Below are 14,435 nucleotides of genomic sequence, written 5' to 3'. Positions count from 1 at the left end.
GACCTATTATCGACCACCAGACAATGTGGTGAAATGGAGACTGAGAGGCAGATGGCTCTGACACTCACCAGCTGTGTGGCCTCAGGAAAGTAGGCAAACTCTAAGTTTAGTGACCGCCCATGACATATGAGAATACTAATACCAACTTAATAAGAGTAGTTATCAGGCTTAAATGAGATCACATGCAAAACACCCATCATAGTACATGACATACAGGATTCACTCATAAAACAGAGGTTTCCTTCCAGGACTAGAAAAAGGAGAAGAATGGTAAATTTTTCAATCCAGCTGTGGAAACAAAGTTAGAACATCTGAAACGAGAAGAACAATGATGCACTAAACAGTGTGGTAGTGATCACAAGTATGAAAGGAATTCAGACAAGGGGAGGTCTGAGTGCACTGGACTAGTCTGCCAGTCAAAGATTTGTCTTACGTTCTGGGTGTCTGGGGTAAGTAACATAGAGCAACAAGTTGAGGAAAAAGGACATGGGAAGGGGTCAGGAGTGAAAGTGGATGCTGTGGCAAAGGCACAAATAAATGATAGAGACATTGAATAAAATTAAGCAAAAGTGATTAATGAAAGTCTTCAACTGATCTATACTTTATGAAAAGAACAATTAATGCTCATAATAAGTACATAAAAATAACTATAATGACTAAAAAGGATTACATTATAAGTATGTACTGAATAATTACTAATAGATGACAATATTGGTGTATCAGAGTTCATTTTGTAAATTAAGAAAGAGATCCACGTCCTAAACCGATAGGTCATATTTTCCAAAAAAAGAAATGACCCCAATATTAATTTTCATAATTATTAGTAGATAGACATTAAGAAAGCTTGGTTCTTTTCCCATTGATGGGGGCGATGTAATCACTTTGGTGACTTTCCTTCAGCATCATTACAGCTTTAAACTTAGCAGGACAACTTTGCTGGTCTTCATTTGGCTTATCTAAAATCCTAGGGTTTTCATTTCCTGCATATATTTATAGTTAATAATTATTTTAACTCATGTTAAATCCAGGATTTTGGAATCCCAGGTTTGTGCTTTCACACTGTGTCACACCAGGTCACCCTAATAAAAAATTGCAGATGGAATATGTGAACTTGGTACCAAGACAGAGAAGGTGGGCAAAGAACACCTGTTAAAGTCAAGGGATTCACTGATTTTGCAAGAATTTCTACTGACTCGATATACAACAGCAAAAGGTGTCCTGAGAAATAGGAGAGAACCAAAAATAAAAATCCTGTACCCTTTCATTTGATTGTTTCTTCTTTCAAACAGAGCTACACTCATACCTTGATTAAAATATTACATATATGGCAAGCTGGCTTCCAACATGGCCTCTAAAAAGAGATCTAGAAATTGACTCTCTGAATGTGTCAGAGCAAATCTTTTATAGGACAGAGAATACTCCTGCCTTGGGGGTCTACATATCATACACTCATAATGTTGAGTGGGAAGAGTCCTTAAAAATAATGTGATACAATCCCTTAAATAAGTCAGAAAACCTGTCAATCAATCATTCACCTGGTAATTGAACATCAGCACTTAGGGATTCAGTATCTGGACCGAAGTCAAGAAAAAGTAAACTCAACACTTTTATGTATTGGACTGACTAATTAGTCCAGCAGTATACCTCATTATATGGCTTTTTAGATGTATGGCTTGGACTTAATGACCTTTTGTTAAACTGAATGGCAACTCTCTCTCTCTCTCTCTCTCTCTCACACACACACACACACACACACACACAGAGAGAGAGAGAGAGACAGAGAGAGAGAGAGAGAGAGAGAGAGGAGAGACTTAAACGTAATGAAAGAGAAAAATGACAAAAAGCTGACATTGCTTATTTCTTTTTTCTTTTCTTTTTTATTGTCTAAAGTTTTACATATGTCTCCTTTTTCCCGATTGACACCCCCTTCCCCAGCCATTCCCACCCCTGGTAAGCCCCCACCATCCCAGTGTCTGTGTCCATTGGTTATTCTAATATGCATGCATACAAGTGCTTTCATTGCTTATTTCTTTGGGAAGCATTTATTATGACATAGAACTGCCAGCAAATGTGAGGGACAGTCACAGAGTCATAAACATCTTTATAGCTGGAAGGGCCCTTATTGAAGCTAATGTAGCCCAAGACTTTCCTTTTACTGAAAGAAAAATAAAGAGCTCAAAATATTTGCCAGTTTCAAAGGTTTATGCCTCAGTGGCATTTGACGAGAGAGAGAGTGAGTGAGAGAGAGAGAGAGAGAGAGAGAGAGCAGAATATTTACTGCAGAAGCTGGAGTACTGATAATCACAGCTCAATGAAAGAAAAACAAAGTGAAGGCAGGTGAATCAGAATCAATACTCTCATTAAATACTCAGTGACCATTTCCCTCCGGATTTATATTTTTTCCTCACTTTCTGTGTTACTTTTTATGTATTAAATGCAGAAAAAACAGTAATGAAAGAGTCCCTTGACTTTTACTGGAATCAATGTATCTAACATGTCTTCCAATATTTACTGTGCGTATGGCCTCATTATATTCCCATACTAGGAAGGGTTTAAAGACGAAATAAATTGTTTACTTGAATTGTAAATGTAATTTGAAACTATGGTTATCCCCAATTCTTCTAAATAATACAGATGAGTCAGCATCAGGTCTGAAAGTTTTTTCAGATTGACCCAAGGGAGAGTGCTGTTTTGCAAAATTACTGTCTTCTGAACAAAACGCTTCCCCACTATTTCATCAGCTACTCTCAGTCATAAAGATCCTTACGTTAGTCAAACAGCATTTAAGGACACCAAGAATGTGGTAAGTGATGGCACCATCTGAGCTGAGAACGGATCAATTCTGCTTAGATTAGTTGACTATACAGCCAAAGATCGATGTTTCAAAGCAAGAGGATTATATAAAATAAATTTAGACTGTTAATGTTTTCAAACTATACAAATGTTAGTGAAAGTTCAGTAAGCAAATGACCAGTGACTGACTAGAAATATTAATCCTGCCTTTGTATTACCTTTCAGGGACGGTGGCTAAACCATTTAGGTTTGATTTCAAAAACCTTAAGTAGAATGAAAGAAGAAACCAAGAAGAAAAATATAAAATCATATACCACAGTTAGAAGAGATTTGACAATATGTGTAGTCAAACCTGTCCAGATAGGAGCATTAGTATGACTCCGGCATGTTTAAGCATGCATTTAGAGATTGAGCTCTATAAAGGATAAAAACCTGAAGGTCGCACAGTGGTAGAAAAATCAATTTCTATGTTGCAGGCTGATATTTTCCTTTCTCTTGTTTCATAGTGTAGCCTTGTACCCTGTGGAGCCTAACATATAGACAACCTAGCAAGAAGAGAACAAAATGCCTGAATGTTCTTTTTAAGCAAAACTGACTAGATGTAAAGGGTTTCCTGTTACTTCATTTTAAAATATTAAGGTTTATGCCCTAACCAGTTTGGCTCAGTGGATAGAGCGTCGGCCTGTGGACTGAAGGGTCCCAGGTTCGATTCCGGTCAAGGGTATGTACCTTGGTTGCAGGCACATCCCCAGTGGGGAGTGTGCAGAAGGCAGCTGGTCGATGTTTCTCTCTCATCGATGTTTCTAACTCTCTATCCCTCTCCTTTCCTCTCTGTAAAAAACCAATAAAATATAAAAAAAAAATTTTTTTTTAAATTAAGGTTTATTTTTAATGATTACTAATGTTTTAGGCACCTGGCTCAAACTACTGTAAATTCTAAATTTTGTAAATGCTTTTATTGAATGAAGTGATTTAAAAATAAGTCATAATTCAAATGTTTTCCTTAATACAGCAAAAATTTCACATTTTCTAAAATTCAAAATTCATTTCATGGTTAATTAACTACCTTTTAATTCCTCCTTAAGAGATACAGGGACAAAGACTGAGCCAATGGAGTAGGAGTAATTCCTTCCTCTGGGTCTAGGTAAACCAGAGCAGAGCAGAGGATAGAGAAACCCCAGTGATCCAGAGTACCCATTTTCATAATCTGAATCATCTAGGAAATTCATAAAAAAGCAATGGGATCTATAATATCTTCAAGACACCTAAGTCCTTCTCTCTGTCTTGTCAGTGCCAATGGAAGAATTAGTATCTTATGAATTTTCATGTGAATTCAGTGTTAATTTTTAGGATAAACTCTCCAGTTGGTTATTGTTACATAAAAAATATTGTCAATTATCTTATTATTATTTTAACACGTTAAGCACCATGTCAGTCACTGGTGACTGACACTATACTTTCCATCCGGACTAGTCAGTCACTGGTGCTGCCAGCATATTGGTGAAATCGGATATGGCAGGCTAAATGGAAAGGAAGACAAAACAGGCTTGGTGCTTAACGTGTTAATAATTTATTGGTAGAATGACACCATATCCTAAATTTTATAGAATGATGCTTATTTAAACTACTAGAGGCCTGGTGCATGAAATTCGTGCACGGGTGGGATCCCTAGGCCTGGCCAGTGATCAGGGCCTATCGGGGCCATCTTGCTCAGTCCCGATCTGGGGCGGGCTGGCTGCCAGATGGGGCCTGCTGGCTGGGGCCTGCTGGACAGGGGGAGGGGCCATGGGAGGTTGGCTGTAGGAGTGCACTGACCACCAGGGGGCAGCTCCTGCATTGAGTGTCCACCCCCTGGTGGTCAGTGTGCATCATAGTGACTGGTCAACCGGTTGTTCCGGTCATTCGGTCGTAATGGTCGCTTAGGCTTTTATATATATAGATTACCTCTAATTGTTTCCATCAGTATTCTTGTATTTTAAAAAACAATTTTTTGTTTGAAATATGTGCTCAAATTAGGTATATCTGACTTAATGGGACTTAAATATGAATCAGTAATGACTATGAAGTAAGAGCTTAGCTTATTTTTGGAGGTTTCTCTCTCCATGAAATGCTGCATAAGAAAGAGGCAGGTAAGAAATATAGGTGAGGCACATTTGCTTGGTTTACATTTTCATTGTGTTATAATGGGTAGCATTTTCCAGGGGACATTTTCCAGTTTGCAGCAGAAGGCATGATGAAAATATCATCCTCTGTTCTTAAGCACAGGCTCACAAGGCTTTTTAGATTCACAATGATCTCAGCAAAATTTCATTCCTGAAAATAATACCAATGAATTATTTTCTGACCAAATAGTATCAACTAAACTTAGATTTGGTTTTCTATGTAGATTTTAACTGCAGTTGGATTCCAGCATTTCAATGCTTGGATTTCAAGCATTGCAGTAAATGATTTTGATATAGATTCCAGGTAAAGAAAGGGAACGAAGACTTTTTCCTCATACTGAAGTTTAACTGGATCAGCCGGTTAGGCACCTATAGAGGTGGCTGTCCCCAATGGCTTGAAGATAGTCCTCTGTATTTGCCAAGGATACCTCACTCTTCCAAGTTACTCTTTTGATATTTGATTTCAGAACTTTCATGAAAGCGAGATGTTGCTTTAATTTATCTTTTGAGTGAGGTTATTACTTCAATTTGTTTCAGCTTGATTTTTAGATATAGAAATGAAAAAATAATTTGTTTATGATTAGTGAATTTATTAGGGTGGATTTCTAGAATAGCAAAATAGCTATGAGTGTGTATTAAGTAATTTGATACTAATATTAATTAAGTTACTAATTAATTTTAATAAATTACACTGAAATCAATGGTTTTCTCTTAATGATGTCACTATGTCTGACTTGCAATTCCCTTTGGAAGGGAATTAAAGGAACCATAAGGGAAGAAAAGAAATGTCCACAGCTTTCTTATTTATGTCATAGCATATAGTAGTGTACACCTTTTAAAGGTGGATCTTTTAGTGGTGTGATTTGTTACCTTTTGAGTTTTGATTTTCTTTTATCAAAATTTAAAATCCTGGGGCGATCACATATCTGAATACAAAATCCATTTTCTCTTCACAGCCAAAATAAAAGGATGAGAAAAGTGCAAAGAACTACTAGTGAAAAAGCTCTTCTACAATCTTAGGCCAGAGGTGTTTCAGGGGACAATTCATTCATTCATTCAGTCAGTCAGTCAGCCAGTATTTGCTGAGCACATATATTGTGCTAAGCCATTTGTTATTAACAGTTTAATTTTTCACCCTCATAGTGAAGGGTAGGGAAAACCAAGAAAGCAAACAAAAAGCTCTAAAATTACAATTTTGATATATGCTATGAAGGAAACACACAGTGTACAGAGGGTAATACACACACACACACACACACACACACACAAGGAGTCATATTAAAGCTCAAAGTTAAAGTATAAGAAGAATCCAACTAGTCATATTTTAAAAGGGGAAGAGTTTGATGAGAGTGAGCTTTCATTTAAAAACTATATTCATATTTAAAACAAAACATAAACACATTCATAGATATAGAGCCAGATGGGAGGGGGTGGGAGGAATGGATGAAAAATGTGGAGGGAAATAATCGGTACAAACTTCTAGTTGTTGTTGTTTTTAAGCATAGCTTATTGATTTTAGAGAGAAAGGAGGGGAGAAGAGAGAAACATGGATGTGAGAGCATAACTAGGCAGGTGCCCTGACTGAGAATCAAACCAGCAACCTTTCGGTGCACAGAATGATGCCCAACAAACTGAACCACACTAACCAGGGCACAAACTTCCAGTTTTAACATAAATAAGACATTGAGATGTGATGCACAGCACAGGCAATAAGGTCAATAATATCATAATAACTTCGTTCAGTGACAGATGGTTAATAGCCTTATCGTGGTTACATCATAAGGTATGTAAATGCAGAATCACTATTTTATACACCTGAATCTAATGTAATATTGTATGCCAACTATACTTTAATAAAAAATATAAAATATGAAACAAATAAAAATATATACAGGTTTAAGGGATATATACGCCAAAAATATATTTCAGTTTAGTCTAAGAAGTCATGTGACAGCTAATGTTTGTCAGTTAAATATTTTTTCATAAAAGAGTTCAGTTGGTCAGAGACGTTAAGATTGCAGGATGCCACTACCATACTGAGGAAAAATAACATGAATCTGAAAGATATTTATTATTGCTATTTTAAATTATTGTTTATGCATGCACCTGCTACAATTCCCAGTGATTCAAACAGGGATTTCACTGACTTGGGTTAAAAAGTCATTCATTGTTAGCAGACGAGAGATGACCCAGGTTAATTTAATGCCCATTGTGAGAGGTAGTAGCAAGCCTGGGTAACAGATCTTGTATTTCCTGAAAATAATGCTTGACTCACAGCTGCTGTAAAGCAGTAGGCTCTACCTGTATCATAAGAAGTATTTAAAGCAAAGTGTAAAGAGCCCCAAGTGGGGGAAAGAACATCTTGAATCATCAAGAAAAATGCACAGCGATTAAAAATTTAGTAGAGACATATTTCATTGACACAGTAAAATAACTATAAAACAATGTTTAGAGTATGGTCCCATTTATGAAACTGTATGCCTGAGTGTGTTTATAGTGTCATATAGAAAAAAAAATCTAGTGGGAAATATTCCAAGACGCTAAGAGGCATTATTTCTTGATGGTAGGCTTATGAGTGAATTTCTTTTTAAACATTCCTGTATTATCTTTTTTTCCTCTTAAAATGAGCATGTATTTTTTTAAATGTGGAAAAAAAAACTTTCAAAGACAAACTTTAACTGTACTGGTGAAAACTGATTTAAAGCAGAATGTCGTTAGTGAGACAGATCTCTCTTGCACCGCAAGCTAATGGATGTGGAATGATAGTTCAGACAGCACAATTTGCTCTTTGGCCAGCACAGAATTACCAGTCAGACAGAGCGTATGCTAGGGCATTCGGAAGGAAAGGGAGGCACCAAAAATTAGAATATTCTGGAGAAAGGTACTTACTTGACTTTTGATATTTCAGAAAAGTATAAAAGTGTTTGTTCAGGAAAAATATCAGGAAGTTGTTGAAGCTATGTGCACTTGTTTATTATTTAATGCCCTTTCTATTTTTAAGAACATGTAGGTGGAGAGATGCTTAGGACATATAGGTAGGAGGTATGGCTAAGTGTTTTCAAGGTCCAAAGCACAGAATAAAATTATGTTACCTTCCAAACTCTCATTAAAAATAAAAATAGTACTTGGTCATAAAATAAGTGCAGGGCAGTCCAACATAGTTCTGACTTTTCCCTAGACAAATGCTTTTGTGCTTTTCTGAAATATCAGGAATCTCAAAGTTTTTCCAAAATAATTCTTGTGTGCACCATTTTTTTTTTTTGATCTGATACCCTAACCATACACTTAGTCTGTTGAACCAATTCAACATGATCAAAGAGCAAATCATGGCACCTGAAATATTCAAATAAAAATCCAAATAAAGATGAGCCACATTTAATGCAGATCTACTATATTTGATATTTAAAAATTCAAATTGGCAAGGTAATTTGTTACATTTTCTAATATGGAACAATTGGGCTCAGGAGATTTGGAATCCAGCTGCAGTTAGACCATTTACCTAACCCAAACTTGAACAAGTCTAACCTCTCTGAGACTGTTTCCACTTATTTAAAATACTTATAGTGATAGAATTCGGGGGAATACAAGCTAAAAATAAACAATGTAAAATTAATGAGAACTACAAAAGATTATCCTATATAATAAAAGGCCAGCGACCATAACGGCGTAACAACCAGAACGACCGATCAACCAGTCACTATGAGGTGCATTGACCACCTCTCGGTCCCTTCCCCCATTCCACAGACTCAGATCGCTGGATGGCCAATGGGGAACCACGGGAAACTGGGGTGGGTGCCGGCAGTGGGACGGGACTGGGGACTGGCAAGCGGGCGGAATGACTGACCTCTTGTTCCCTCCCCGCAGCCCACAGGCTCAGATAGATCACCAGATGGCGAACGGGGAACCAGGGTGGGTGTTGGCGGCGGGGTGGGACTGGGGACTGGTGAATGGGCAGAAGATGGCCCTGATTGCAGGCTAGGCCTAGGTACCCTACCCACGCACAATTTCGTGCGCTGGGCCTCTAGTATTAATACAAGGCGTAATGACTAATATAAGATGCGTTATTTTTGTCAATAACTTTTCACATGTGTACATCTTAAATCCTCCAAAAAATTCTATGTGCTAACATATGCAAATGTTGCCACTCATATAAGTTGTTTTGCAATTAATTAATTCATCTCCTTTGAAAACACATTTTCAGTTGTAACTGACCTCTCAGAATAACACACAAGTATAAATATTATGTTAAAACTTCCATGATAAATTTGGTTTTCTTTTAGGCTCCAACCATGGGAAACAAGCATTAATCTTTTGATAGACCTATAAGAATTGAAGAAAATGGTTCTGACTCTCCTTCTAGTTCTTCCTGGTTGAGACTTGAAGCATGTACATAAAACTGAAATATGTTTTGAGATGACTTAAAGAAATAAGGAACATCCTATCAGAAAGTGAGAAATTAGATAATGTGTTTTATTCCAATTAAAACAAGTTTTACCTAAGTTTAAATACCAGTCAAAATATTTACTATCTCAACCAGAATGGCATTTTCAAGATAGTGTTTGAGAAAAAGATAATTAGCTGTTAAACAGTTCATTTACACAATAATTTAAATGTGCCTTTTTTTTTTTTTTTAGAAAGAGAGAAACAGCAATGTGAGAGCTTAACATCAACTGGCTGCCTCCTGTACTCCCTCCATCAGGGATAGAGCGTGCAACCCAAGCATGTGCCCTGACCGGCAATCCAAAAGGCAACCTTGTGGTGCACAGGACAAAGCCCAACCAACTGAGCCACACCAGCCAGGGTTTGAATGTACCTTTTATATATATTTTGTTTTGTTCTGACATCAATCTGATGGCTCTTGAATTATTTTGTATCTAGACCTCAATGAACCCCATTTCATTTTTCAAAATTAGCCACACAGAAGGGATAACTTTAATATGGCTATTAGGCATCACACTCCATAGAGGTACTGGGAAAGGACTCTCGTGAAATGGCCATTTTTCAGTTCCCCGCATCCTGACAAGATGACATATAAATTTCTCTGTGCAGATGATCAATTGATTTTGTAAAAAATATCCAGATTCTGTAATTTAAAAGCCCCTTACAAAACGGAGTCTTGTACTTCTAGACTGTTACAAGTCTAGAAGTACGTGATATGAAACACTCTTCAATGGACAGTTGACTAGAAAGGCAGAGAAGTTTTTGAGAAAGAATCTAGTCCATCCCAAATAAATTCATGTCTAGGTCATATTTATGGAGGTTTTGATGAGAAAAGAATGCACTGCCCTATCTGGTTATCCTACTGACCACTCAAATTTGCTATCAGAAAGTTCTACATTTTGTATTTATAATCTCCATTCTTCCTAATGCAGGTGAATCCCATTTTCCACTCTTTAGGTCCCCAAAAATAGGCAAGAAGCAATTTCCTACGTGTAAACCCTCAGCTTCTCTGAAGCAAATAACTGTCATCTCTCAGGTTTCTCTAAATGTAATAATCCTAGTTTCCTTATCCTTTCTTAAAGAGTTCAACTTTATACATAATTCACTTTTCTGTGGCTCCTCCTCAAAGGCTATGTAATCACCTCAAGTTGTGGCACCAAAATCTAGACCTGTATTCATATCAAGGTCTGACCACGTAGCTGAAATATATGACTGTTAGTTCTATATCCGTGGCCTACAGTGATTTGCCTCTGCTCAAATTGTACCAACATCACCTATAAAACCATATCCCCATGGAAAGTCAACACAAAGAAAACAAAGCCCCAAGATATCTGTTTCCATTGCATAAAACAGAGTCAACTATGTCTTGATTCTTTAAAGCTTACTGTAGATATATCTGAAATTGTAATTTTTGGAGGTCAAAAGTTGTCATTAAAAAATTCAGGATGAAGTGTGTTAAAATTTTGATATGACATACAAGCCCAGGGGATATTTCCTTGCTTGACTTTATGTAGCTGTTATAATTAGGCACATGGTAGCAAGACTTTACAGAGTCGTGCATCTATATAATATATGACATGCCATAAGCATATTAAGTGCATTCTCTCCATTAAGTTGCTGAAGAGTCTTCCCATATATAAGCCAAATAGGACATTTATTCTCAGAGACATTAAACTATAAACCTGATTCAAATACATATACAATTCTTAAGTGAAGGGAAGCGATGGGTAAAATAAAATGAAAGATTAAAACCAAAAATACTGATATTTTACACTGTAGAAAATGCTTGCACTGACAATGATATTGTTAGAGACGAGATCGATGGCTGAAACTAGCCCAAGTGATGAATGTAATACTACTAACACACTTTTACCTGCAAGGATTTTTCTGGCTTTAATTCAATGAAATCCATTATCCTGGGTGGTAATGGAGGCCTGTACCCTACTCATCTTAGACATCTTTAGTCTCCTGCGCTGCCCTAAAGCCTTGGCATAATAAAAGGTCAAGCAGATCCCAGTAAGCATTTGTAAACTACAATACCCGCTCCCCACCCCCCATTTAGGCTACAAGCCACACATTCTCTTGCTAAGCTTTGCTCTCTCTTATTCCATTTCACTGTATAAGCAGATTCATTTGGAAATGGCTAGGGTACTTAGGAAATACCTAGATTTTTTTCAAAACAAACTCACTTTCCTACTTGACCACCTAAGTAAGTGAATCCAGAATACAACATTTGAGAGAACTCTAAAATGGTGCCTGGATACTGAAGGAATGAACAGCAAATAGCATCACTATTAAATAAAATGAATGCATTTCACCATCCAGCTTGCCTGTGCTTTCTGGGACACAAGGCACACACATGAAAGGGAAGGGGTAGAATTCCAAGAAAACTGATTTGTTTCCACAATCATTTGGCAAGACGCTGTACACAAAATAATACCACAAGCCACCTCCCTTTCCCATCATTGTCAAGTCCGGGTTCTCAAATCACCCCCCACAAACCTAATTAAAAATAAAGAAAAGAGGCCGGCTATGAATTCACATCGAGGGTGACGATACATATTAAATGACAGGCATCTGTTCTAATTGGTCACAACAAAACTGATGGGCAATAACAAGAATAAATCTCACATTAATCCAGATGAAGTCAATGAATAATTTCACAAACCAGAAGCATACTTTCAAAAATATTCAATTACCTCCAAGCATGCAAGGGCATTTGATAACCCATAAGAATGATTGCAAAGAATGCTTTGCACATAAATATGTTTCATAAATGCACTCTAAGTGCTAAGTAATGTGTATATATGTTATGCATATCCAGAGAGTATACATTTGTGTAGTCACAATGAAATGTATGCACTGAAAATGAAACTGTACCCAGCAAATGGTTTCTCAACAAGAGCACATAAGAACATGGAATAGGACGCTCAATTCTGGGGCCACCTTTCCCACGCAATGAGGGAGAGAAGCAAAATCACCTTATCATTAGACAGAGAAGCTTATGAGGCACCGAATGTGTTTTGGAGGAAGGCCTAGCCCTGAATGTGGGATCTGCAAATGAAATGATTCCTTTCAATAACACCCATTTCTTGTTAGCTTTTTCCACCCCCTGGTTCTGTAGCTAAGCTTGGAAGGAAAGGAACCAAGTGGCTCACTCTGCATTCTAAGCCAGTTAAGATAAAATCAGAACACCATTTTTTTTTTAAACGGGAGCGGATGCCTTCTTACTTCTCTCCTCCTGGCAACCTTCCTCTATCTCCATCCCCATCTCTGTCTCTACATCTTCTCCCGCTCTAAGGGAGTCATTGTTCCAGTGCAGGCCACAGATGTATACACAGGGCATTTGGGAACAAACTAAACCAAGAAGATAGCTCCACTGTGTCTTACTCACCATGCTGAGACCTGGAGAAGCTGTTGAAAGGAGGGAGAGGTGCAAACTGAATCCATTTTCCTTGTGACCGAGTCGGATGCAGCCTCCGAACCCAACATCAGCAGCGGCTGCTGGGATTTTTTTTTTTCCACCCTCAGTCTCTGGCTGGCGATGGTGCAAAAAGGAACCACCCTTCCAGCCCCACTAGAGTATCAGCAGTCCAGGCGGCGGCAGCACCAGCATCACCACTTGGGCCTCCTCCCTCTCGGAGGATGGGGTGAGCTCAGAAGCAGCCAGGAACTTGCAGCAGACACCTCCTCTGGCTCCTCCTCTCCTGCCCCCTCCCCCACAGCCCCTCCCCTGCTGCGGTAGAGGCTGCCCGTCCCGGCAGCTGCTGGTTGTCATGGTAATAACCAATGGTAAGCGATCGGACTAAGGGGGAGGGGAGATGGGTGAAACGCTGGAGGAGCAGGAGGGGAGTGAATTTGTGCTGCTGCCCTCTGGGATGCTCTTGGGCTCTCCTATCTTGGACTCCGGCTCTTTAAAAGTGGGGCAAGGGTGCATAGGCACGGGAAGAAAATAATTTAAATTGAATCGAAATCTAGACTGTAACATACAAAACAGCTCAGCTATTTGTGCATTTTATATGGTTTTTCCAGTGAAATGTATTAAGTTTGCGATCAGAAAAAAAATATGGAGAAAATTATGTCGTGTAATAGGAAATTATTATCACTCCAGATATGTTTGTCCTTTGTAGCATCTTTTACTCAATGCCACTCAAGGTTGTTATAAAGCAAAAGGAGTGGCTGGACTTTGCAATAAAACAAGAATCTGATTCCTTGGCACTGTTCTCCCTTGTTCTTTTCAGGAGAGTTGCTTGGTCTTACTGTTTTTCCAGCTCCCCCTGTGAAGAAGTCCCAGCGTTCATTGGCACTACCCTGTGGAAAAGGAAGATGGAACAGAGGAAACAAATTTCTTCAGCAATCAGGGTTCTCAGTAGCACAAGTTGGTGGATAGTTCCAAGCCTTTTTAGTTCATTTCCTGCGGTAAATTCCATGCCATTTTCATGAACGCTCTTTTGGAGGTCCCAAGGAGTGAGGTCAGCAGTATTGAGGTTTAGGTGAGTTGTCTCTGGCTATAAATTATAGATGACACTGGTATTTATCTCATGCAGTAGTTGTAAAGATCAAATGAGATAATGCACTAAAAGCACTTGGCATGTAGTATGTGTACAATAAAGATTACCAGTAGCAGTAGTACATTGTATTCATGTCTTAATCCAAGAAATTAAAGGAATAGCATGGCAGTTACAAATATGGGGAAAAGTAAGGTGAGAAAACACTTAGTACATGTTATCTGTGATGATGATGATGACAATGACAAATATAGGGAGGCCTGAGAGATTAAAAGTACGTACTCTGAAGATTAAAAGGTTAATGGAGGACGTTCTAAGTCCTAAAGGAGTTGGATAAATTTCCCCAATTCACACAGCTAATAAGAGGCAGAGCCAGAATTAATACTCTGGCTCTTCTAACACTAACATCTGCTCTTGTTTAACCATTGCAGTAAACCCTTGATTTTTTGGACCTTGATTAAACAGACTTTGGATTTAACAGACAAATTTTTCGCTCTGTATGTTATGTGTGAAAATTAACACCCTGTTAATT

At 38.0% G+C, this 14,435-nt stretch overlaps 1 protein-coding gene across 3 annotated transcripts in view; it reads right to left on the bottom strand.

The window, feature by feature from the left end:
* The window catches only part of JAKMIP2 (janus kinase and microtubule interacting protein 2), a 124,006-nt gene extending 110,974 nt beyond the window's left edge, over positions 1–13,032 (bottom strand). For all 3 annotated transcript variants that reach the window (XM_070414658.1, XM_070414660.1, XM_070414661.1), the window contains exon 1: positions 12,790–13,032. The gene's annotated coding sequence lies outside the window, so the exon portion shown is untranslated. The remainder of the gene's footprint in view (positions 1–12,789) is intronic.
* Positions 13,033–14,435: the final 1,403 nt, after the last annotated feature.

Source organism: Myotis yumanensis, unplaced genomic scaffold (assembly GCF_028538775.1).
Source record: "Myotis yumanensis isolate MYYU_CA2020_CCGP unplaced genomic scaffold, mMyoYum1.0.hap1 SCAF_5, whole genome shotgun sequence".
Classification (NCBI taxonomy): domain Eukaryota; kingdom Metazoa; phylum Chordata; class Mammalia; order Chiroptera; family Vespertilionidae; genus Myotis; species Myotis yumanensis.
Note: the sequence above shows the minus strand (reverse complement) of the source record. Positions and strands in the feature narration are given on the sequence as shown.